This window comes from Anguilla anguilla, chromosome 19, assembly GCF_013347855.1.
Source record: "Anguilla anguilla isolate fAngAng1 chromosome 19, fAngAng1.pri, whole genome shotgun sequence".
NCBI lineage: Eukaryota > Metazoa > Chordata > Actinopteri > Anguilliformes > Anguillidae > Anguilla > Anguilla anguilla.
Window position 1 is genome coordinate 5493278 of NC_049219.1, and position 25140 is coordinate 5518417.

Consider the following 25140-nt stretch of genomic DNA (forward strand, 5'->3'; position numbering starts at 1 on the left):
ATCCGATCACCACCAAATTTGGTACATATGATCTACTGATAGTGCTGACCAAAATTTATTCACAGAATTTTGCTAAAGCTATTTATATGGCCAAAATGAGCCAATGAATATTGAGATGGGCGTGGCTTGTAACATGCAGGTGTGTAAGTTCTGAACGGTTTCTCCTAACACCATGAAATTTTGTAGGCCCATCAGCAGACATAAGTGGAGGCTAACCTTCCATTTTTGGCCCAATCAAGCAAAGTGGTGGCGCTAGAGAGCTCATTTTCTGTTTTGGCATAACCGCTATGCCGATGTTTTCGAAACTCGGCACACATGTATGGGGGCACTCTGTATGGACAGGGAAGAAAAATGAAGCCAATTGGCAAAAAGGTGGCACTGTCATGAGCAAAAAGGTGTTTTTCTTAGATAATTTTGAACAAGCATATCTCCGGCCCCATTTGAGCTACAGTCATGAAATTTTGCACATATGTGCAACTCGTCAAGGGTAACAAGTTTCCAATAAGGACCCATAAGCCCCGCCCATTGGATCTTCCGCAAATTAGACATTTTCTGTCCTAGAGTTGTGATCTTCCACAAATCAAACTTTTTTAACAAATGCTTCAAATGCTTTCTGCCATGGAAGTCCATGGCGGCCCCTATAACCGACTGGTCGGTTTTTACAAAACTTTGCAGAATGGTAGAGGGTTGTGCCGTTCACCCTGCGATGGACTGGTGTCTTGTTCAGGGGTTGTTCTGGTTGCTTGTCGGCCTGGTGCCCCATTCGTGCTTGGCCCCTTCATTGCTGCTTGCAGCTATATTTATCATTGTTGTTGTTATTAATATTATTATTGTAGTCTTTCCTTCTTGATTATTACCTGCTCTTCTCTATTTCTCCCAAATGAGTCCCTCTGTCTCCATGTTCTCTGCAGGACGCTCTGCTGGAGCAGTGGCTGGGATAGTGGTGGGAGTGATGGTGTTGCTGCTGGTTCTGGCTGGCAGTGCCTTTGCAGTCTGGAAGTTCTTCATAAAGACAGGAAACTTTCGAAATGTAGTTCGTTTCCGTACAGCCAGAACAGAAGATCACTAAAGCCGCGTTTCCACCAAAATTACCCGGAACTTTCAGTCCCAGGAGCTACTTTACCAGGAACTAAAAGGTTCCTTCAGCCAATGGTTGTCTGCGTTTCCACCAGGGTCTAAAGTACCGCGAAGATTAGGCAAATTAGCCCACTGACGTATGAAAAAGCGACGTTGTCGTCGGTCCATCTGTCATATGATTTCTTCTGTAACCCCATACTACCACTGAAGTAGCCTACATTATTTTCTAATAACCGGGACAGCCCGGAGGGGTTTATTCCACTTATATACAACGGGTTACCAACAATGACTATATATGGTTACTTTTGTATTTATTGATTTTCATATATCCTCTCAAACATATTCATTATGTTTTTATGCGAACATTCGCTTTCATGTCTTGACATCCGAAGCGACAGAATGCATTCACATTTATATATATAACTGGCAACAACAGCAGAAAACATGCACACGTTGTAAACAATTTGCTGTTTGATTACTTTCTCGTCGTCAATTCCATATAGGCTAATCGCAAAATGACAAGAATAGAACGAAAACTCGGACTTGCGTGAAAATTTAAATTAGTAGTGGTACAGCCACCGTTTGCTTTCCTTCGAAGTTACTGCTAGCCGAGCAGCGAAGTGTGCCCTCCAGATGCGAACCATGCACCATAAATTACTCCATAGTCTTCCTGGTCTTTTCGTGGAATTGAAAAATGGCAGTAAAATTGAGTAAAATTATGGCAGTCTGAAAAAGCCAAAGGGACGATTACTAGAATTAACCTGTTATTTTACCCTGACAAAAAGTGCAGAAGGTGATTTCCAGTTTGCTTGTACTGTATCACCAATGTTAATTAAGCAGAACTACCGCATACCTCACATAACTGTACCAAACGTTTTGAGTCAATTACAACGGGCTAACAAAGAAAATCCGGAAGAAAATATTCAGCAACCGAATTAATCCGTTTGAATGTTTTGGTAGCCTAGCCTACGTAATATGCTGTCCCAGCACGAATGCTTAGCATTTTATAAAACGAATACTAAAGCAAGAAAAGAACAGAAGAGCACACGTTATAATTCCAAGACGTTGGCAGGCTATAACCAAAACTAGGCTACTGCGCCGCATAACATACAAGTTTGATTTGAAGTTATTATGAAAATAAATTGGTTTGCGGCTGCATATTTTCAAACATGGCGGGTAATGGCGGAAAATAAATACAGAAAAATTGCTGCGAGTACTCGACCAATCAGAAATGTTCAGCGCTGCAAGCTCCACCCAAAAGGTTCCTGTACTTTCGGAAAGTACTACCCCCCGAGCAGGAACCTTTTGGGGGGTAAAATAAAGCCCCAGGAACTAAATGTAGACCCTAGTTCCTGCGGTGGAAACGCACTGAGTTCCTCAAAAGGTTCCTAGTTCCGGGGTAAAGTTCCTGCAGTGGAAACGCGGCTTAAGGTTCCAGCTGCAGAGCAGCATGCGTTCTGTTTCCTGACAGCCCTGAACCCCCTCTCTCTGTGTCCTGTAGGGCAGTTGAAAGTTGTTTCTCTGCAGTCCTCTCTCTGAGGGCTCACATTCTTTATTTCTGCATAAGCTCCCAAATGAGTCTGTCTGTTACTTTCAACATTCCAACACTATCTTCCACTTCCCTTCAGGATCGCCAGACCCCTCATGCCAGATACTCATAATTCTAAGATCAGAGCTGTACATGACACTGGGGGGGATTAACAACCTCCTTGCACGCAGAGGAGGCATAGTAACGAATGTTCATTCGCTGTTAACCACGCTCGCGGTGTGAACCCCCATGGTGTGATAGCTTTGGGCTGTGCCAACTCGGTGCCTAGATAACTGCTGCGTATCCCTATAGAGCACCACCGGCGACTAGCGGGCACCCTCAGTATTTCAAGGCCACTCCATTCACACCAGCGAATGGAGGAAAGTCTAATTGAATAATTAGCAAATACAATTACAATATCCAACAGGTCTGAAAAACTCAAAGTGAGTGCAGGCTATTAGAATATTACAGTATTAGAGTTCCCTGGTCTGCACCTGCACCTGGTCATAAAAATGAAAAAATTCTTCATCTTGTAACCTGAACCAAAAGTAATCATGTTTGGTATGGGTATATTTTAACACTCACAACGGGTGGGGTACAAGGTCGGGGTACAAAGTATATCCACCTATCTTGCATTGCTAAATAATTATCCAAAGCCGCGTTTCCACCGCAGGAACTTTCCCCAGGAACTAGGAACCTTTTGAGGAACTCAGTGCGTTTCCACCGCAGGGACCAGGGTCTAGGTTCCGGGGACTTTAATTTGCTCCAAAAAAAGTCCCTGTTCGGGGGGTAGTACTTTCCAAAAGTACCAGAACTTTTGGGGTGGGGCGCAAGCGCTGAATATTTCTGATTGGTCGACTACTCGCAGTATTTTATTTCAACCGCCATTTTTAAAAGTCTGCAGCCGCAAACCGGTTTATTTTCATAATAATAACTTGAATTCAAACTTCTATGTTATGCGGCGCAGTAGCCTACTTTTGGTTATAGCCAGCCAATGTCTTGGAACAGATGAGAAATTAAGATTGAGGATTATAACGTGTGCTCTTCTGTTCTTTTCTTGCTTTAGTATTTGTTTTATAAAATGTTAAGCATTCGTGCTGGGACAGCATATTACCTACCAAAACATTCAAACGGTTTAATTCGGTTGCTGAATATTTTCTTCCGGATTTTCTTTGTTAGCCCGTTATAATTGACTCAAAACGTTTGATACAGTTATGTGAGGTATGCGGTAGTTCTGCGTTATTTACATTGGTGATACAGTAAAAACAAACTGGAAATCACCTTCCGCACTTTTTGTCAGGGTGAAATAACAGGGTAATTCTAGTAATCGTCCCTTTTGCTTTTTCAGACTGCCATAATTTTACTCTGTGATTCTTCAATTCCACAAAAAGACCAGGAAGACTATGGACTAATTTATGGTGCATGGTTCGCATCTGGAGGGCACACTTCGCTGCTCCGTGAGCAGTAACTTTGAAGGAAAGAAAACGGTGGCTGTACCACTGCAATATTAATTTAAATTTTCACGCAAGTCCGAGTTTTCATTCTATTTATTCTTGTCATTTTGCGATTAGCCTATATGGAATTGACGATGAGAGTCTAAGTAATCAATTCACCAGCAAATTGTTTACGACGTGTGCATGTTTTCTGCTGTTGTTATTTGTGGAATGAAAATGCATTCTGTTGCCTCGGATGTCAAGACATGAAAGTGAATGTTCGCATAAAAACATAGTGAATGTGTTTGAGAGGATATATAAAACAGTTACAATCGGACTATTGGCCTGTTATATCCTATTTCTTGCATAACAACGGTCCAAGTCGAACTACCAACGAGAGATTTGCTTGACAACGGTAAAATATGCCCAAACGGCCGGGGAAGAATATTTAAATTTCAGGTGATTAAGTCGATAAAAAAATTACTAAAGTAACCATATATAGTCATTGTTGGAAACCCGTTGCAGGGGTGGCAGAGTTCCGTCTACAGACTGATTTCCGTCAAATGATATATTTGTTCCATCAAATTAATTATTTTAATTACGTTTTCCGTTTATTTATTTATTTATTTATTTATTTATTTATTTATTTATTTATTTATTTACCACTAATAGATCCTCGTAGCCATTATGCGTGTAGCTACGCCTCAAGCTGCAGCCATTGGCCAGAAGTTAATTTAAGCAAAATTACTGCACACGCTGTTCACGTGCAAAGAAATACACAGCAGCTTCCCAGATACGTAGTTCATTGCAGCTTGCGGGTGTCCTGAGAGGAACGGCAGCAAATTTCAGAAAATGAACGTTAGCTAACAAAAAACAAGAAAACAATACGACGCAGATGGAAATTTACCAATCTAGCTAGCTAGTTTTAGTGAAATACACTACGGTGTTGCATGAAACTTGATTATTTTTTAATTGCTTCGTGTAACTGTCAAGTTGCATGGAAATTATGTTGCAGGCAACTTGCAACCTGCAACTAGTTGCGTGAAGTTGCACTGTGTAAAGCCAGCCTGTGAAGTTGCACAGTGTAAAGCCAGCCTGTGAAGTTGCACAGTGTAAAGCCAGTCTGTGAATGTGTATGTATGCATAGTGGAAAAGTACAGAGTAAGGGAAAATTGGGGTAACTGTCCACTACGATAAGATTACGATAAGATCATCATAGAACCGAAAATCATTGTGGTGCCAAGAAAGTCAGGTTGACCCACGAGCAGGAAACTGAAAATCCTTACACGGCCAAAAAAAGATCCTTACTATGCCAAAAAATACCAGATGGCTGGTATGTTTAGAAATGTGTTAAGGGGGGTTGTGGGACACAATTTGTGTATAAAATGTATGCAAAACTGACAATCGAGGTTCAATTGCCCTGAATTGATCCGGCTTTGTGCACCTGTGCAATAAAGTCTAAACTTTCTGAAGAGCTTGCTGCTGTTGTGTCTTTTCCCTCGTGAAACTGTTTTCTACAGATTGGCGATTGGCGTGGAAGTCTGTCGGGTCCTACACACGACAGTTGCACCGTGTAAAGCCAGCCTGTGAAGTTGCACCGTGTAAAGCCAGCCTGTGAAGTTGCACCGTGTAAAGCCAGCCTGTGAAGTTGCACCGTGTAAAGCCAGCCTGTGAAGTTGCACCGTGTAAAGCCAGCCTGTGAAGTTGCACCGTGTAAAGCCAGCCTGTGAAGTTGCACCGTGTAAAGCCAGCCTGTGAAGTTGCACCGTGTAAAGCCAGCCTGTGAAGTTGCACCGTGTAAAGCCAGCCTGTGAAGTTGCTCTGTGTAAAGCCAGCCTGTGAAGTTGCACCGTGTAAAGCCAGCCTTAGTCACTTAGGCAAGGAGACAACCTAAGTGGCTTTATGCAACGCTGCTAAATGAACCCCTTAGCGTAGGGAAATATTTTGCATAAGGGACAAACTTAAGTTTGAAACTTAAGGTAGTTTATGCAACCGGGCACTGGCATTTCCCCGTCCGTCCCTCTCCCATTATTGTGTCCATTAATATTATGAATGCACATCTGCAAAGTAACAGGTTGGCCATCGTTCACTTTATTAATATTCGTTTCCAGTGTCTCCCTTTTTTGTTCCAACCTCTGAGCCGGGTTGTAACAGGTATGAAGTGCTGCTTCAAAACTGCCCCCAAATGTTTATCACCAGCAGCCACTGGCCCAGAATGCACGAAACTGCACCAATAATAATTTTTTTTTTTTTTAATTGAGAAACTGGATTGTGAACAGATGGAGTTATTTCATCCCAATTGGCAGTTTTTTTTAATGTTTACAAGGCTGAACCTGAGAGAATTATGTTCTGTCATTCAGTTTCCAACAGTTTTGTGTTTGACCTGTTAAGATGATAAAAGGTGAATGCAATCCAACGTTCATTTAACCATTAAAGTTATTTTAAGTAATGTCTACACCTCTCAGCCCCTTTTAGAAAAGAAACGTATGTAGCAAAAGTATTTTTTTTTGCAGTACTCTGATTAAGCGATTAAAGGAACTGATTGGGATTGTACGCTGACTTTATAATTATTCTATTCTATTAAGGAGGCCCACGAAGTAATACTAAATAGACTATTTGTGCCAAATGATGATTTTAAATAATTCATATATTTTTAAGACTGCTAATTAGAAACTCAATAATAGCCAAATGCTAGTTTAGGCCTACACTTTGTATTGCACATGTGGGATGCAAACAAGCTTCGCCGCGCAACCTGGACACCAGAAAAAAAATAAGTTCAGCCAAAAAAAATTGTATCACCAGCACCCATGAATACATGTACACTGGAAAAAAAGGTTAAGTGATGTAGCTAGTGTATGTGAATTTACCAAGAAGAGTCAATAGCAGGTGTTCAGGAATGTCCTCTTCAACTTGTATAGATCATTTTTTTTACTAATTCTGTGGATATATGTTCAAAGCTTGTATCTGTACCAGTAGGCTTCAGTGATCATAACATCATTGCAGTGGCAAGGAAAACAAAGGTTCCTAAAGCTGGGCCCAAAGTGATATACAAAAGAATTTATAAAAAATTTTGTGAAAATGCATTTGTTGAAGAAATGAATAAGATACAGTGGGATACTGTGGTTAAATTAACTAATACAGAGGCTGCCTTACAATTATTTATGCAACTGTTTTTATCTACTTGTGACAAACATGCTCCTATCAGAAAACTAACTGTCAGAACCACTAAAGCCCATTGGCTTGATTTGGAGTTGAGAAGCTGTATGACAGAGAGGGACCAACTGAAAAAAGCTGCTATCATATCTGGTAGCTCAGCTGATTGGCAGGCTTACCGTTCACTGAGAAACAAAGTCACAAAAATGAATAAACTAAAGAAAAAGCAATATTATCAATCCAAGATTGAGGAGATTAAGGGTGACCGCAAAATTTATGGAGAACCCTTAATGAAGTAATGGGTAAAGATAAAATGAATAGAACTCCCTCATTTATTGAATCTGGTGGTGGATTTATTGCCAAACCTCAAGATATAGCTCATTATTTTAATAATAATTTTATAGGTAAAGTGGACACAATAAGAAATCAAATGTTGCCAGTGAATGGTAAGCTGTCTGAGTCACTAATTAAACAACATATTATGTACAACAAAAAATGTGAATTTGACTTTACCAATATAAATACAGAAGAAATGGAAAAGCTTCTCTTGTCATTGCAGTGTGATAAACCTTGTGGCTATGAAAATCTGGATGGTAAATTACTACAGCTGTCAGCTAGGATTGTGGCGAAGCCACTGTGTCATATTTTTAATTTGTCTGAATGAAGGTGTTTATCCACAAATGTGGAAAATAGCAAAGGTTACTCCTCTACCAAAAAATAGCAAGGAGTCATTTACTGGACCAAGTAGTCGGCCTATTAGTATTTTGCCTGCTTTAAGCAAACTTATGGAGGGTATTGTATTTAAACAGATTCAGCATTGTTTCTCAGAAAACAGTATCAACTCTGAATTCCAACATGCATGTAAGGTGGGTTACTCAACATGTACAGCTTTAACACAATGAACAGATGATTGGTTAAAACAAATTGACAGAAAGTTAATGGTGGGTACGGCACTGCTACATATGATGTTCTGTATGTGAAGGTTGATTATATCTGTGGTGTTAACCGAGGTAAGGCTTCGCTATGCACTAGTAGTATTGGGCAGTTATATATACAGTACTTCTATATACCTAGCCTACTAACTGTAAAAGCAAATAATTTGTCACAAATCACAGACCAGCTCCATACCAGCACTGCTTACCAACAAATCAAAGTAAACCAAGTAATGAAACAGATCAAAATTTCTTCTTTGGAATATTGGGATAATGTAACCAAAACACAAAACCAACTAGATTGCTATCGGACCCTAAAAAGAGACTACAAATTTCTCTTCTCTGTCAGAGATACAAAGCAGAAGCAGATCCTGACCAAGTACAGACTCAGCGACCACACACTTGCAATTGAAAAAGGCCGACACCGGAATACATGGTTACCAAAATAACAACGTATATGTGATCACTGTAAGACGGGAGAGGTGGAAACAGAGATGTACTTTCTCCTACATTGTGAAAAATATTAAGAAATTAGGACACATTACTTCAACAAATTTTCTCTAATTATAAAGGACTTCCTTTCCCAAACAAATGAGAGAAAAAAATGCAAATCCTGCCAGGAGAAAGGCCAATTTTATGGTCTTAGTATTTACACTTATTTTATTTATCATCATCATCATTTATTTCATTCTATTTTGTTTTATCAACACTTTACTGTTGATCATGCATTTAATTTTATTTAATTGTATTAACATTTCACTGTTTTTTCATAAAATTTACTTTGTGTAATATTTTGTCATTTTATTTCTTGTTATTTTTATTGTTTGTATTGTATTTTATTATGTATTTTTTATTATCTTAACTACCCACCTTTAGTCTGTAAATCCATTTTAACATTTTATGTTTTGTCAATCGCTTGTAAAACACTTTGAATTGCAATTTGATTTGTCTGAATGGTGCTATGAGTTTCTGTGTAGCGGTACCCAGCAACCTTGCTGAGAGAGTGTTTCACTTATGAACTATAATCTTAATACTGTAACATCTGACTCGTCACTACATAGTACATTATATGTACCGAATTGTTAGACAGCGCTGTCCACCACCATCATCAAGTTAGTGTGTAGGTGCCTATGTGTGTGTGTGGGTGCGTATGAGAGAGTATGTGTGTTGTGACGGCCCTGTGTTGACAGGACAGGTCAGGTGTCCGTGGGTGCGTGAGGTGTGCAACAGCCCTGCCCCCTTTTCCACGTCAATAATTGCGGAGACAACGGCGTCAGTGGGAGAGTTTTTTGAATGGCGGCTGCGAGAGAGTTTGAATCTGCAAGCGGAAAGTTAAACCCCGGGAGCTGAGAAAAATCGAAGCGAGAAAAGCTGTGTATAATTAGTCGGATAAGAAAAGAGTCATTTCGAAGTACAAGAAAATTAATCATACCGTGATCGCTACGGAAGAACCGGACTCTAATACGGATTAATCCCACCTGGCTGACAAGACATTATCTACAAACTCTACAAGCAAAAGCCAAAACTCCCAAACTGCGCAGGGTACAGCTTGGGTTCGGACTGAAACGCCTACGACTGACTGACGGGACGGGACGATAAGTGCTGATTTAATTATTTTTTCTTTGTTGGTTTCTTTGATTTTTACGGGTTATTTCGCTAATTGAGTGGTGTTTGTTGAGCGAGCGGCCGAAATGAACTGACTCTGGGGAAAAAAAGAAATACCGTATTGCAAATATGAACTGAATGAAACGGGATTTAACGAAATATCAAACACGGAGAAACACATGCAAACGGGACTGTTTTGTAAATTACATGGACATTGCAACTGAAATTTAGAATCATTTATTAACTGTTTTTGGATGAATTAAGTTTGTTTTGCTCTGTGAAAGGCCGATGTGGTACTGAAAACCTTCTCAGTGTTCTCAAATGTCTCCCTAAAACAGACAATGGCTATAAACCACCCAATTACAATTGATTTAACACTGAAATGCAATAGTGTTATGACTTATAAGGAGGGGGAAGGTCAATGCCAAAAGGTATAATTCTTCTGATATACAGTGTCTGGGAGGTAGTTTAAATACATGCTGTTAAATTTGTAGTTTCATGATATTTTGCTGCAGTTTGCCGGTAGTTCAACTACATTCAAATTTGTGTAGTGGTTGTAGTAGTTGTGGAAGTATGTTTTCTTCATTCTTTTAATGTTTTTACATTTCTTCTTATTAAAGATTGTACTGAATCAGGGCTGGACTGGGACAAAAAATAGGCCACGCAATCGGTCGGACACCGCCCATCAGAACAACATCCTCGCAGACCGTTCAATATGTATATGATGCATATCTAACCATTTGCCAACCCCCCTACAGAGCGGAGTGTTATGGACAAGTCAAGTATACCAATGCAAGTGGAGCAGTGTACGTACTCACTCTTGATCCTGGTGATCAGAGGTGGCTGTGGAGTAAACAATACCCATACTCAATAAATAATTGTTAAAGAAAAACTCTGCTAGATGTTGTATGAATAATTCAAATGATTTATGTAAAAAATAAACACATTCACTGTACATTGATTGCCATTCAAAGGCAAAGAATAAAGGTCTTAAATAAATAATCTCCTGGACAATCATGGATCACAGAACTGAGGGCATCCTTAAAGCTGGAGAGACAGAAAGAGAGACAGAGAGAGAAAGAGAGGGAGAGAGAGGGGGGGGGAGAGACATGATCAATAATAACATAATTGATTACAGTACAGATCAGAATGTTCTGGGAAACAAAAAACAGAATTGCATAACTATACTCACTCACCAAGTAAATGTTGCTTGTGAACACACAAACAGATAGAAAAGATCTCCTCAAACAAGACAACCTTTAAAATAAAGAGAGGCAGACAGAGAGAGGAAGATGGAAATAATTGAGTGAGTTTAATTATCACAGTATCTTTAATTTAGAAAAATGTAGAGGTAATTGTATACATACTAGAGTGGGAATCTGGAAAAGGCTGCAGGCATTTAAAAAACAGAAGCGAGGGCATCCTGTACATATGGTGGAGAGAAAGTAAACATGATAAATGATTGATCAGATGATCAGTGTATTTAGAGACAAAGTAGTGCTGTATAGATTGATTGTAAACTCACCAATTAAAAAAGATCTGTGTGAACTCTTAACTCTGTGTAAAATCTTTGCAAACAAACAAAGGCATCCTGTGAATGTGAGACATGATGCAGCATCACTAGTAAAAGTTATATAGTTGTATAGATTGTATACTCACCAACAAGAAAGGATCCCTAGCCCTGTCAATCTCCTGGACAATCGTGGATCACACAGAACAGAAGTGATGGCATCCTTAAAGCTGGAGTGAGAGAGAGAGAGAGAGAGAAAGAGAGAGGAGAGAAACCGAAACAGAGAGAGGGACGGAGGGAGAGAGAGATAGAGAGAGACAGAGAAAGAGTGAGAGAGAGGGAGAGAGACAAGCAGACAGAGAGAGAGGGAGGGAGAAAGAGTGAGAGAGAGGGAGAGATGGAGAGAGACAGACAGACAGACAGAGAGAGGGAGAGAGGGAGGGAGAAAGAGAACGGGAGAGAGGGAGGGAGAAAGAGAGAGAGAGGGAGAGAGAGAGAGAGGGGGGGAGAGAGACGTGATCAATAATAACATAATTGATTACAGTACATGACAGATTCAGATCAGAATATTCTGGGAAACAAAAGACAGAATTGCATAACTATACTCACCAAGTCAAAACAGACGTAAAATATATCCTCCTCAAACAAGACAACCTTTAAAAGAAAGAGAAGCAGGCAGAGAGAGGAAGATGGAAATGATTGAGTGAGTTAAATGATCACAGTATCTTTAAAGTACGACTACTACTAATTTAGAAAAATCTAGAGAATTGTACACATATGGGGAATCTGGGAAAGGCTTTAGGAGGGCATCCTGTAAGAGAGAGAGAGAGGTGGTGGGGGTCAGTCTTGAAGTAAACAGAGCTGCTAAATGACAATGAATATTTTCTTAATCATTTGAATTGTTTTTCATCTCACCTTGTTAGGCTGCAGGAGCAGCTTTCTCACGAGCGCACTCTTCTCAGCTACCCTGTCAATGATCATGTCGGAGTCCAACCCCATCAGGACGTCTTTTTCGGTGGCCATCAACAAGAATGTCTCCAGCTTGTCTGCTGACAGGGTGCTCCTCAGTCTGCTCTTGATGAATTTCAGTGTGGAAAATGTTCTCTCGCAGGCCACCTGAGTCAGGGGAAGCGTCAGCAGGTACTTGTAGGCAAGCCCAAGGAGATGATAGGCATCTGACAGCATGTTGCTGCCGAAGTACTTTAAAGCAGCAGAGTGGGCGATTTCTGCAGGAGGCGCAGGTTTTGTTCACGATATCAGGCTCCTCTTCCTCTCCTGCAGATCCATCTTCTACCGTTCTGGGATGGTACTCATCTACATGGGATGCTTTAAGCCTGTCCCACTGTCCAGCAAAACTTTTCAGTTCTGACTGAAGATTGTCCACTGTAACCCCTGTCAAATTTGATGAGACATTTGCTGAGGTCTTGGAGAGCATTGTTGGGAAGGGCCGTGGTCTTGATCTGGTCGAAGTTCCTGGGGTCCAGGCATGCTAAATCAGCAAAGAGAGTGCCATGTGTCATGAATCTTCTGTGGAGGGCCTCGCTAGCCGTGTCCAGAATTGCGTGGTGGACATTCACCTCATACGATCTCATAGCATCGCTAAGTGCCTCATGTTGAGCCATCTCTCCAGCCCCGTTTTTTTTTTTCTTTTGTCTTTTCTGAGGCAGTGAATCCTCCACTTCGATGTCTGTTCCTCCCTCTCTCACTTCAAGGTTCTCATTTGCCCATTTGACAAATGTGTCTGCAGCTGCCTTCACAGTTGTGAAATCCCTGCTGATGTTTTTGAGGCTGTCTTGTGTGGCGATCACCATACGATGGGCAGAGAGGATTTCCATCCCTTTTGTCTGGAGGTACTTTGATAGTGGAGTGGTTTGCTCAAATACTCGCAGGAATATCTGTGCTGTTAACACCGTTTCGAATTTCAGGAGGCCCTCTTTGAATCCTCGTGCTTTAGCACGGACGGTTGGCTTCTCTTTTGCCTGCTGCTCTATGGCTGCCAGTGAGAGCACTGTATCGATGAAGAGGCTGCTGGCTGGTTTACCAAAGTGTCCAAACACTTTTTTGACAGCTTCGTGCTTGGAGCCCCACCTTGTTTCTCCAATTGGAGATAGGCGTCTGTGGCTTTTGTCTTGGGCTTGGTTGTCCCACAGAATGACCCTCTGGTAGGAGTCCTTGATGAACACAGCTATGTCATTCAGTAGACTGAAGAGGGATCCACTTTCGATAACACTTCCAGTAGTGTCACCCAGCACTAGATTTAGTACATGAGCGTAGCACCATACATGCACGTGAGTGGGAGACTCGGACGTCATCAATGCTGAAAACCCTCTGTACTGGCCCTGCATATTTGATGCCCCATCTGTTGAATTTCCGATACACATGGCCTTGTCCAGTTTCAGGCGATCTAAGACTTCTGAGAGCAAGTCCACGAAGTATTGCCCAGTGGATGCATGGCACTTCACTACAGCAACGGGGCGACATAGCTCAGGAGGTAAGACCGATTGTCTGGCAGTCGGAGGGTTGCCGGTTCAAACCCCGCCCTGGGCATGTTGAAGTGTCCTTGAGCAAGACACCTAACCCCTAACCTCTAACTGCTCTGGCGAATGAGAGGCATCAATTGTAAAGCGCTTTGGATAAAAGCGCTATATAAATGCAGTCCATTTACCATTTACCAACAAGCCTCTCCTGCACAGCCTCAGTAACATAACGCAAGACGACTGCACACTGATCCTGGCTGGTTATATCTTGTGTAGTGTCCAGCTGAACAGTGAACATGCCAGCTTTCTGGACGTCACTGGCAATGCTCTCCTGAATTAGATGGCCAATGCTATCGATCACGGAGTTCACAGTGGTTTTGGACAGTAGGGTGATAAGTGATCCTCTACCTTTTGTTCCACTTGATTCATGCAATTCCTTGCTCTTCTTTATGCAATCATCAAGATGCTCTTTGAGACTGACATCATACTTTCCTAATAAAAGGATGAGCTCCAAAAAGTTTCCATGGTCTAGGGTATTGTCATCCCAGTTGTATGCTGCCTCATTCTTCATATGCTGGTAGCTCAGGCCCCTCTTTCCAAACACTTTAACCACATCCACTACACGCTCCAAAACCTGGCGTTTCTTTCTGACTTGCTGCCTATGAGCAGACATCTGACTGCCGGCAAACTTGCTCTGGATATCTCCCTTTTTGTACCTTAGGAAATAAGCTTCCGCACACTTTCGGTGTGTATCGCTCTTTTCGTGCTCCTCTGTACGCTGGTGTACACGTCTCCATCCTGAGAGTCCAGTAATGAACTTGCTGGTGTCAGTGCTCTTTCCAAATGCCATACATATAAAACAAAACAATGTATGCTGTTCCTCGCAATATGTGAGCCACTTCCTGCTGGTGCCATCTTTGCAGGTGAATACCTTTTGCACAACCTGATTGTTGGTTCTCTGCTGAGGGTGGAAATCTAAAAAAGTATCGAACATGGAAAGCTCAGGGCGGGCAAAGTAATGGAAGTCCTGCTCCTGGCCCTCTCTTTCCTGTTCCTGGCTCTCTCTTTCCTGTTCCTGGCTCTCTTTCCTGTTCCTGGCTCTCTCTTTCCTGTTCCTCGCTCTCCTCTCTCTCCCTGACACTCTTGTTCTCTGGGGAGGGCAGCTCAACCTAGCTCAACAAGACATGAGGAGAGACGTAAAGACACACTTTGTGAGGTTATATTTTAAATATCCCCCAAGGATATGTTTGAAGATGTATATATCTAAATATAATTTGTCTGGTTTTTCCACATTTTTTTTTAAATCTCGAAATTCCTTCTGATGCCTTCTCAAGTGGAATTGTGTTTATTTATATAGCCCTATATCACACTTGTCTCAAAGGGATTCACAGAGAAAGTGTCTAGTTCAGACAGACACTTCTTCAATAAAAAAATCCTGAATCTATAAATATGCAAATACATTTATTTTTCAGAATTGTGACAAAATGTCTCCTCCTTCATTAAGTCTTTTTTTAGTGGAGGGGGATTTGGACATAATGATACATGCAGGTCTGACATACAAGCTCCTAGATAATAGGGCCTAGGACCATCAAACCACTTCTAAATTGTTGACAAACAATGGCCACAAGATGCAGAGCCTATGCTTTGAGCATTATTACCTAGTGCAATTTTACACAAATATTTCCAATTAGGTATTTCAATTGATTATTGAAAAAAATACAGATGACAAATGCTTTCAAGTTCAATAGCTCCTAGATAATAGGGCCTAGGACCATCAAACCACTTCTAAATTGTTGACAAACAATGGCCACAAGATGCAGAGCCTATGCTTTGAGCATTATTACCTAGTGCAATGTATATCTTTATGCAGGGGGGGGGGAGGATCAGTACAGTTAAACCAGCAACATTAATTCTGAGGCACTTGTGGTTTTAAGCGATAAGGATAGTAGGGAAACACCCAGGTGGGTATGACAGTGTGGCATGCCTGCAACAATTGAACATGTTATTATAATGTAAAATACAGGAAAGTAAGATGGTATTCAATGTTATTTTAGAATTAGGACTTTCCTTTTTCTTTTTTCAGACAAGAAGAAGCAGTAACTATTTGAAAGGAAAGTTGGATTTGTTTGTATGCAACTGGACTATATGCACAGATGCATCTGAGGATCAGGTGAGGTTTTTTAACGATCAGCAGAGGGCAGTAATGCGTGTGGAAGTGTTTAACCTGCCAGAATCATACAAAGAGAAGAAGAAGCAGAAGCATCACGCAGAGCGGTGTGAAGTAATTATTTTTGGACACAACTAATTGGCCTTATATGATTATTAAAAGAATCCACGTAAAACCCAGGTATTAGAGAAATTGTGTTTTTCTGAAACATGCAGATGCTTAATCGGAATATTGTTGAAAACTGATTTCCGGGGTGTTTGTGTGCACGTTGCTGTAAATCACCTGCATGTTAAGGATTAAGATTAGTCTTCACTTCTCCAGGGTAGTAGATTCACACACACATTGGTGTACTCCACTGATTTACCTCTGTTTAGTGTGTGACTAAAAACTAAATTACACAGCCTGATATGTAGATTGTACCAAAATACAGTATACATGCATCTCGCTTTACATATATTGGTTTGATTATCAATTTAAATGGTTTTAACTGGTCCCTTCTTTTTTTAAAGGAGCTGAGGGGAGTGCTTCGGAGGCTGGGCTTCACATGTCCCGATTCAGAATGCTGCTCCCCGACTCGCCTTCAACCTTCCCAAGTTATCCCAAGTCACTCCTCTGCTGAGTTCACTCCACTGGCTACCGGTCGCTGCCAGGACCAGGTTCAAAGTCCAGATCCTCGCCTACCCTGCAGCCAACAGGACGGCCCCCGGCTACTTACAGGACATGATTCAATCCTACACGCCAGCTCGACCACTCCGCTCTGTGGAAACAGCGCCACTTGCACCCCTGCCATTCGGATGAATCTGGGATAATTTTTTCACTTAAATTCCCCTCTTTTATGCTACACATGTACCTCCTGTGCCAATTTCATGTTACCTGTACCGCCATCCAGCACTTATACTGTACTTTGTATCATTATCTTGATGTTGTAGCTTGTCATGCCTCCTAGTTTTACTTAGCAGAGGTTAGGTCAGAGTAATGTTTAATGTGTGAACTGGACTTAATGTGTTCATGGCTATGAATAACTGTTACAAAATGAGTATTGTGCCTTATTGGATCTGTGTTTTGTAGTTGTTCCAATGACCTTCTTTATGCACTTATTGTACGTCACTTTGGATAAAAACGTCTGCCGAATAATGCAATGTAATGTCAGGAGTTTGCCTCCCTCTGCTGGACAGAAAATGGTATTACAGCAGAGGAAATCCGATTTAAAAAATGTTGCAATGTACAAGTCGATTTTTTGTATGGTTATTAAATGTATGTGGATTTTAATGCTGCACACAAGTTGCCCTCTGGGGATAATAAAGATCTACTGAAACCAAAACTCACTGTTCTTATTGTGCATTATTTTTATTCAGCAATGGCAGCACAACTTTCAAGACTGAAATGGAATTGCAGAATAAAATTCCAAAACACAATTAATTTTATTTCATTATTTAAAAGAAAATAAAATGCATTTACAAGCGCTGTCCCCAATACATATCCACTGCAGTTTATAAAAACAGAATATGAGTGTTTAAATTAAATCTCATTTTTCATCTTTGTGAAAGAAAACATTCAAAGGTATAAAAAATGTAACCAACTAATTACTTTCAGGCACACCTATAAGATGCAACAACATTACACCTTTAATTAGGTCATCTGTTTGAACAGGACTTGTCAGTCACCTGTTGTTCTAATTATAAATCACAAATGCAAAGGAATTCCTTCAATGAATCAAAAGCTTTATTTAAAGAAGCCAAAATATGTTAGAGTGTCAGTTTATATTTTGCCGCAGTTTCTTAGAGTTCATTTTAGGAGGGCACCTAATCTGGATCTGTGTGATTCAAAGCTGTGCTCTTCCTGTTTATTTCTGATGGGTCTGAGAATAAGTTCACTAATGAGCACCCAGGAACTCTTGAAGGGCTTCGTGGCGCAAGACAGAGTACCCTGTTCCACAAAGCCCAAGGTAGCAAGTTCAATCCCCCTTCTGTTCTGTCTGTCTGGTGCTTCCCCTAACTCACCGCTCTGCTGTGGCTCTAAGAACCGGCTGTAAGACATAGGTAACAAGGTTTATCGCCTTCAGGTCTGAAGTTAGTAGATGAAGGCAAAGTTTCTGTGATATCAAAGTCTTATATCCACTGAATCAGCCTTCAACACAACAAAACCACTGTAGTGTAGTGGTTAGGGACCTGGTCTCAAGACCAGAAGCTTCAGGGTTCAAGCCTCACGTAATTTTTTTAACAGTGGCGTTTCCCATCAGCTTCCAGTCACTGCATCACGCCCAGCAGATTTGAGCCAGCCACGGCCGGGGGGGTTCCAGCTTTTTTCTTTTTTTTTTTGGGAAATAGTTCTGTTGCGTCATCTTCTTCTACCCATAGAAGAGCCGGCCGATTCACAGAAGAGAAGGTGGCGCAACGGTATTGTCTTTGCCTACGGACGCAGAGGTTGGGGGTTCGAACCCCCCTTTGTCTTTGTTTCGCTTATACGTGGGTTGTCTCATCATCAGGCCACTTCTGCAGCCGCGCAACCGCTAACACGACGGTGGCGTAAAGGTATTGTCCGAAGCTCGGAACACGGAGCTTCCGGGTTCGAATCCCGGTCCGTCCCTTCAGTTTCTACTTCTGAGGTCTGACTGTCTTCATGTCACTGCAGGAAAAACAGAAACAATGTCAAAGTTACAGTGGTGCAGAGGAATGGTTCTCGTTTTCCACTAGCAAGGTCAGAGGTTCAAGCCCTGCTTTCCCCTTTTCAGTTTACGCAGCTTTTGTCCGTTGTGCTGTGTAAGTGCACAAAAAAATGAGTGATAAATGCGAAGGAGTATGTGGCGTAGGGGGCTGAACCGATCCTCAGGAGGTAGAGGTTGATGGTTCGAGTCCCTGAGACCGCACCTGAGCAACGTCGGTGGTCCCCAAGGGTGGGGGAGGTGTGTGTGTGGTGTGAGTGGACGGGCAGGCAATCTGGCCCCCCGGAATTTCCCAGAATACAACATGGGGGTTATAATATTTTTTTGCAAATTCAAAATTTTCGGAAGGTAAAAAAAAAAAAAATTTTTGACAGGGGCCCCACTCTCCGTTAGTGCATTACTACTGACAGTCCCCCATACTACTACGCAATCAAATGAACTCATTTGATTGCAGAAAGGTAGCAGTATGTAAGACTGGCAGTAGTAATGCACTAATATACACCAAAAGTGGTGCATAGAAACAAAAACAAACAAAACCAAACTCATACATACACAGCGCCTCCATCTGGGGACTTCCTGCTTCTGCAGACAAGCTGGAGAGAAAAAAAGAGGGGGGAATGTTTAAAATAAACAAAATATAATCAAAATATGTTACCTATGAACATACATTATGCAAATGAAAACAGAGGCATTAACAATCTTTGTTAAAAGAGGGTTGACAGGACTGCATTAGTACAGGGTGCTACAGGCGAAGAATATGTTGAATTGAATTACAGCAGAGGAAGTATAACACTAAAGTCTATTTTTGAAAGGCTGACGAATACATGCAGATTTTTCCCATTACCCACAATTGAAGCTAAACTCAGTTTACTGTATAAAGGCAGAAGTATATAAGACTGGCAGAGACATTAACTATAGCCACTGTATGTGGTGAATACATGGGAAAGTGTATGAAATGTGCATGTAGTTAAAGATGAGGACAGGTAATTTATGTATGTTGGAATCTGGGTGTGAATTACTAAAATGACAGTTAGCAGGCCCATCACCTTAGACCTGCGCAGGAGAACAGATAACAGATACAGCCATGCGGGTGTGTCAGTTTCTTCAAATATCTCACATGTACATATTCTCCTCCGCACATCTAAGGTGGTGAGCCTTCCAACTGAGTTAAATAACTCACATCCAGATACCAACATACATAAAGGCCCTGTCCTCATCTTCCGCAACATGCACACGTCATACTCTTTCACCTGCAGTCACCTGGCTATAGAACGTGTATACAACCCTTCCACAGTGTTCCCTCTTACTGCATTACAGCCTTAAATAAAAAGCACATCAAATCTGATTTTTTACATGTATTGACACATGGTATTCCACAATATCCAAGTGAAAACAATTCTCAAAATACCTGAGAACTCATTTTTAAAAATCTATGACAGCTGGGTTGCATAAAACAGACACACCCTAATGATTGTAATGGTGCATTAGCTCACGCATAACCAAACTCCTACATCACACACCAAGCTGACTGGCCCCTACCTGTGTCCAGTTATAGTAATTCTGATTAGCACACAATGAAACAATCTGTTTCTGTAGGCTTCCTCTGCAGGGTAGTGCATTACACAGCAAAGAACAAACCATGAACAACAAAGAGCATTCTAATGGACTCAGAGGTAAAACTGCAGACAGACACAAATCAGGAGATGAGCATAACGAGATATCAAAAGACTCAAATAACACAGTGAATCACCACTGAGATCTTGCATAGATCAGGCCGTCCCTGCAAACAGGATGAACGAGCACAGAGGAGACTAATCAGAGAGGTCACCAAGAGGCCAATGGCATCTTTTAATGAGCTGCAGCTGCAGTCCGTTATGGCAAAGACTGGTCAATGTGTGCATGTGACAACAATATCCCAAGCTCTCCACAATACTGGCCTATATGACAGGGTGGCAAGAAGAAAGGCCCTTCCTAAAAAAAGCCTTTTGCATATGTCTCCTTTGACATATGCAAAAACACACTGAACTCTGAAGCAATGTCATGAAATGTTTTGCGATCTAATGAAACCAAAATAGAAATTCTGTCCAAAACACACATCAGCACATCAACACAGAACACCAGCCCTACAGCGAAGCATCCTGTTATGGGGGCGTTTCTCATTGAGAACGCACTAGGGCTCTCGTCGGGACAGAGGGGAAAATGGATGGAGAAAAATGTCCACACTTACACAACTCAGTTATTATAGAATTTCATTTTTAATAAATTCTCAGAAATGTGGGATATTACTGAATACCATGTGCAAATGAAGGTGGGATAAATCATGTTTAATGTAGTTTCATTTAAGGCTGTAATGCAAGAAAGGTTCTGCGTACAGTTTCTGTAAACACCGGTAGTATTTACAAACAGCATGACCACATGTAGTTGTAATGACAGTTATGAATTCGCTCAACAGGCTGCAGGAAGGCTTGATATGACCAGCAAACAGAAAACTATAGAAATGTCAAACCAACCAATTCATCAAATGCAGCTAACAAAACTCGCTAACGTTAACTGGTTTGTTGATTCTTTGATGGCTGTCCAGCTAGTGTTATCTACATAGCTAGCTAGCGACATTAGCTAGGCAGCTAGCTAGTTCGGTTGTTTGTTTATCGATGCAAACCGTATTTTGCAAGGTTGGTTAAATGTACGGATATTATCGCGTATCACACAGGAAGCACACGAAGTAATATTTTCAAAACATAGTTAAAGTGAGCATTCAGACATTGCATAGTAAGCATTGGCTTGTAGCAAAATATGTAATTACCTTTCTGCAGCCCTGCAGGCGGAAGTATATTTACGAGTTGCAGATGGCCACCGCATGTCTTTCGACGATGGTTTACTCGGGAAATGAAGTCCACCGTCTCGCCGGCTTCAGCAATCGCGACGCGTTATTGACTACATATCCCACAAAACTTTAAAAAACACAAACATTGCGTCACGGTTGGTCAAACCGTATGTACTGAAGTAAAGGGGGAGGGCGTTAATTTTTTCCTCCTTTTACTCACTGGCGTTATATAGCGCACGTCGCATAATTATAAGGACGATTTAAAATTTAAGATAATAAAAAAGGTGCGCAATCAACTGTTTTATTTAATAATTATTGCGCGTTCTCGTTTGTTTTTCGTTTCAGTCACCATAAATGAACTCTCTCAGCCCAACATCATAGTTAAGCCTACAATCACAGAAGTCAAAATGAGACAAAAGTTTATCCATGACAGACAGGTCATTGAGCACAGAGTTCTGGAGCACCTCAGTGAGTACATGCACTAGCATTCCCCCAATCCACTAACCGTGGATGTCATTGGTGCTCAAGTTGGGTGATTATTGCCTGTCTCTCACTCAATCCAGCCCGGCCATCAGTATGTTTGAGAGACAGAGATTAATCACACTCCTTGAGTGGGAATTGAACCCACACTTTCAGGCTGGGAAATACCAGCGAATTTACCCTCTGAGCCACCCCAGAACTCTGAAAGCACTGTCTCATGCATCATAGTTAAGTCTACAATCAGTAATGTCAAAGTGAGACAACAGTGTAAGGCCTGCAGGGGGACTGAACCAAGATCTTTGCTGAGGATGAAACCCTTGTACTGGTCCCATTGTTGGAAGGGCAAGAGCTTACAACTAAGGCTTACAACCAGGTAGAATGCATCATAGACTAGCTCACCCAAGGCTGGAAAATCACATTGAACTCAATGATCTGACATTGTAGAAGGAGGATAAACAATGATAAAATTAAAGGCCATTGGTCTAAAAATTAGATAGATATCGTAGCACAGTGGTCTCAAACTTAGTGCCATGGAGGGCCGTGTGTATGCTGGTTTTTATTCCAGCCTCAGCTCTTGATTATATAATTAGTTCAATTATTTGCTGAATTAGGGATTCAGGTTTGCACATAATGGTAACACGACATCTATGGTGACCCGCATTGTCTAAATAAATAATTAATAATAAATAAACCATTTGCAATATAGCACAATGTGAATGTGGTACTGCTATTCTTCATGGCATGCATAGCTATTTCTAACATAAAGTGGTTAAAAAGGGTAAATAATCCTTCAAAACATGAAAAGTGTCTAATTAATAAAAGTGAACATCTCGTTAATTCTGGGATTGCAATTGTGGCTGGAAAAAAAAACCCAGCATACAGTTTCCTAGGACCTAGCATACACAGAGTTTCCTAGGAAGAGTCTTTGTTTTTTTGTTTTTTGGTCATTTGTGGTCTTATACTGCCATCTTGTGGTCTAAAAATAGAAGTTCATAGAAATATCAGAGTTAAATGTTGAAAAAGAAGGTTCGTTCCTTTTTTGCATTTTTTTTTCAAATGGATTGTTGATGCATTTCTGTGCAAAACCCAGAACATAAATATTTATGAATAATAATTTGTTCACAAATGTTTAATGTGGAATATTAATAAACTGCAGTGGAGTTCCTGGATCTGGAAAGGACACAGTTATGATGTGTTAAACAAAGATATTTAGAGTGTAAGAAATTAAGGATAACACGCACATATCTGAATATTTATTATGGACAAGTGAGTGTCTTCACATGGGGACAAGTTGGCCCTGTGCTGGGGTACCTACCCCAGTTTATGACTCGCTGGTGATGTATCAAGCTAATACTGTTTAATTCCTTCTGCCATTTCAGATCATTGACTGAACCAAGATCTTTGTTGAGGAAGAAACCCTTGCACACTATGTGATGTGTCTCCACTACGTCTGTTAAGGTGAAGATTTTGGTTCAGTCCCCCTGCTGGCCTTACATGTTTTTCCTCTTTGACTTTTCTGATTGTAGACTTGTCTATGATGCATGAGAGAGTGCTTTCAGAGTTCTGGGGTGGCTCAGAGGATAAATGCGCTGGTATTTCCCAGCCTGAAAATGTGGGTTCAATTCCCACTCAAGGAGTGTGATTAATCTCTGTCTCTCAAATGTACTGATGGCCGAGCTGGATTGAGTGAGAGACAGGCAATAATCACCCAACTTGAGCACCAATGGTATCCATGATTAGTGGATTGGGGGGAATGCTAGTGCATGTACTCTCTGAGGTGCTCCAGAACTCTACGCTCAATGACCTGATTGTCATGGATGAACATTTTCCTCATGAAAGCAATCGGAAATGTTTTCAAGCACCTAGGCACATTTTGGTCCTCCACCCACCGATACTGTTAATCAGTATGCAAATTCTTTGTCATCACTAAGCTGTGATTATTATTATACAAGACTTTTTTTAACCAGCTGTGGCATTTGGCACCTAAGACCAGTGATCCAGACTTCTAAGTTAAGTCTACAGTCTTAAATGTCAACGAGGAAAAACACTCCAGTACAGCAACGTTATGAACCCAGGTATCTCTGTTGAAAGGGTAATTATCTTAATAGAGGTACTTAGCGAAGGCACATCACACAGTGTACAAGGGTTTCATCCTCAACAAAGATCTTGGTTCAGTCCCCCTGCAGGCCTTACACTGTTGTTTCACTTTGACATTACTGATTGTAGACTTAACTATGATGCATGAGAGAGTGCTTTCAGAGTTCTGGGGTGGCTCAGAGGGTAAATGCGCTGGTATTTCCCAGCCTGAAAATGTGGGTTCAATTCCCACTCAAGGAGTGTGATTAATCTCTGTCTCTCAAATGTACTGATGGCCGAGCTGGATTGAGTGAGAGACAGGCACTAATCACCCAACTTGAGCACCAATGGTATCCACGGTTAGTGGATTGGGGGGAATGCTAGTGCATGTACTCTCTGAGGTGCTCCAGAACTCTATGCTCAATGACCTGTTTGTCAAAGATAAACATTTTCCTCATGAAAGCAATCGGAAATGTTTTCAAGCACCTAGGCACATTTTGGTCCTCCACCCACCGATACTGTTAATCAGTATGCAAATTCTTTGTCATCACTAAGCTGTGATTATTATTATACAAGACTCTTTTTAACCAGCTGTGGCATTTGGCACCTAAGACCAGTGATCCAGACTTCTAAGTTAAGTCTACAGTCTTAAATGTCAACGAGGAAAAACACTCCAGTACAGCAACGTTATGAACCCAGGTATCTCTGTTGAAAGGGTAATTATCTTAATAGAGGTACTTAGCGAAGGCACATCACACAGTGTACAAGGGTTTCATCCTCAACAAAGATCTTGGTTCAGTCCCCCTGCAAGCTGTTACCATGGTGATTCTTTACATGCTTAATGAACGTGTAAATGCATCATTGGCTGATTCCTGGCATCCCTGGACATTGACACCCCTGGAATTCCAACCTAAATGGCAGCAAACATTTAAGATTTTTGCTGAACGTAGCAAACTTCTTTGACTGTGAACACAGGACCACGACAAGGCAAAAATGCCCTGTGGATGGTACTGGTCCGGCTGGGCGTTGTTCAGTAAAGCCAAATAATCGCAGCCCTTGAGCCAATCGGTATGTCCAGATTAATCGGGATGAGTCATCAGAAATCTCAGCCCTGTCCACCACAGGAAGCAGTGATTAATCATGTAATATTAAAACCCTTGCCTATTGCCATCTCATTTGTTCATATGCAGCGCATCTTATTTGTATGAGAGATTCT

At 41.2% G+C, this 25140-nt stretch overlaps 2 protein-coding genes and 2 long non-coding RNA genes across 5 annotated transcripts in view; 2 read left to right on the forward strand and 2 right to left on the reverse strand.

Annotated features, from left to right (window-relative positions):
- The window catches only part of LOC118219213, a 155857-nt gene that overhangs the window by 100393 nt on the left and 30324 nt on the right, over nucleotides 1-25140 (forward strand). The gene's annotated exons all lie outside the window — the stretch shown is intronic.
- Nucleotides 1-25140, forward strand: part of LOC118218856 — a 92811-nt gene that overhangs the window by 27480 nt on the left and 40191 nt on the right. The gene's annotated exons all lie outside the window — the stretch shown is intronic.
- Nucleotides 10702-12180, reverse strand: LOC118218875. Of its 2 annotated transcripts, none has more exons than XR_004763582.1 (3): nucleotides 11848-12180; nucleotides 11096-11468; nucleotides 10702-10985 (listed from the first exon to the last, which is right to left on the reverse strand). It is a non-coding gene; the product is annotated as an uncharacterized LOC118218875 (long non-coding RNA). The 2 variants fall into 2 exon arrangements; XR_004763583.1 differs by lacking the exon at nucleotides 11848-12180 and having other exon boundaries at nucleotides 10716-10775; nucleotides 10925-10985; nucleotides 11096-11497.
- Nucleotides 17205-21471, reverse strand: LOC118218862. Its single transcript, XR_004763567.1, has 3 exons — nucleotides 21348-21471; nucleotides 19097-19137; nucleotides 17205-18507 (listed from the first exon to the last, which is right to left on the reverse strand). It is a non-coding gene; the product is annotated as an uncharacterized LOC118218862 (long non-coding RNA).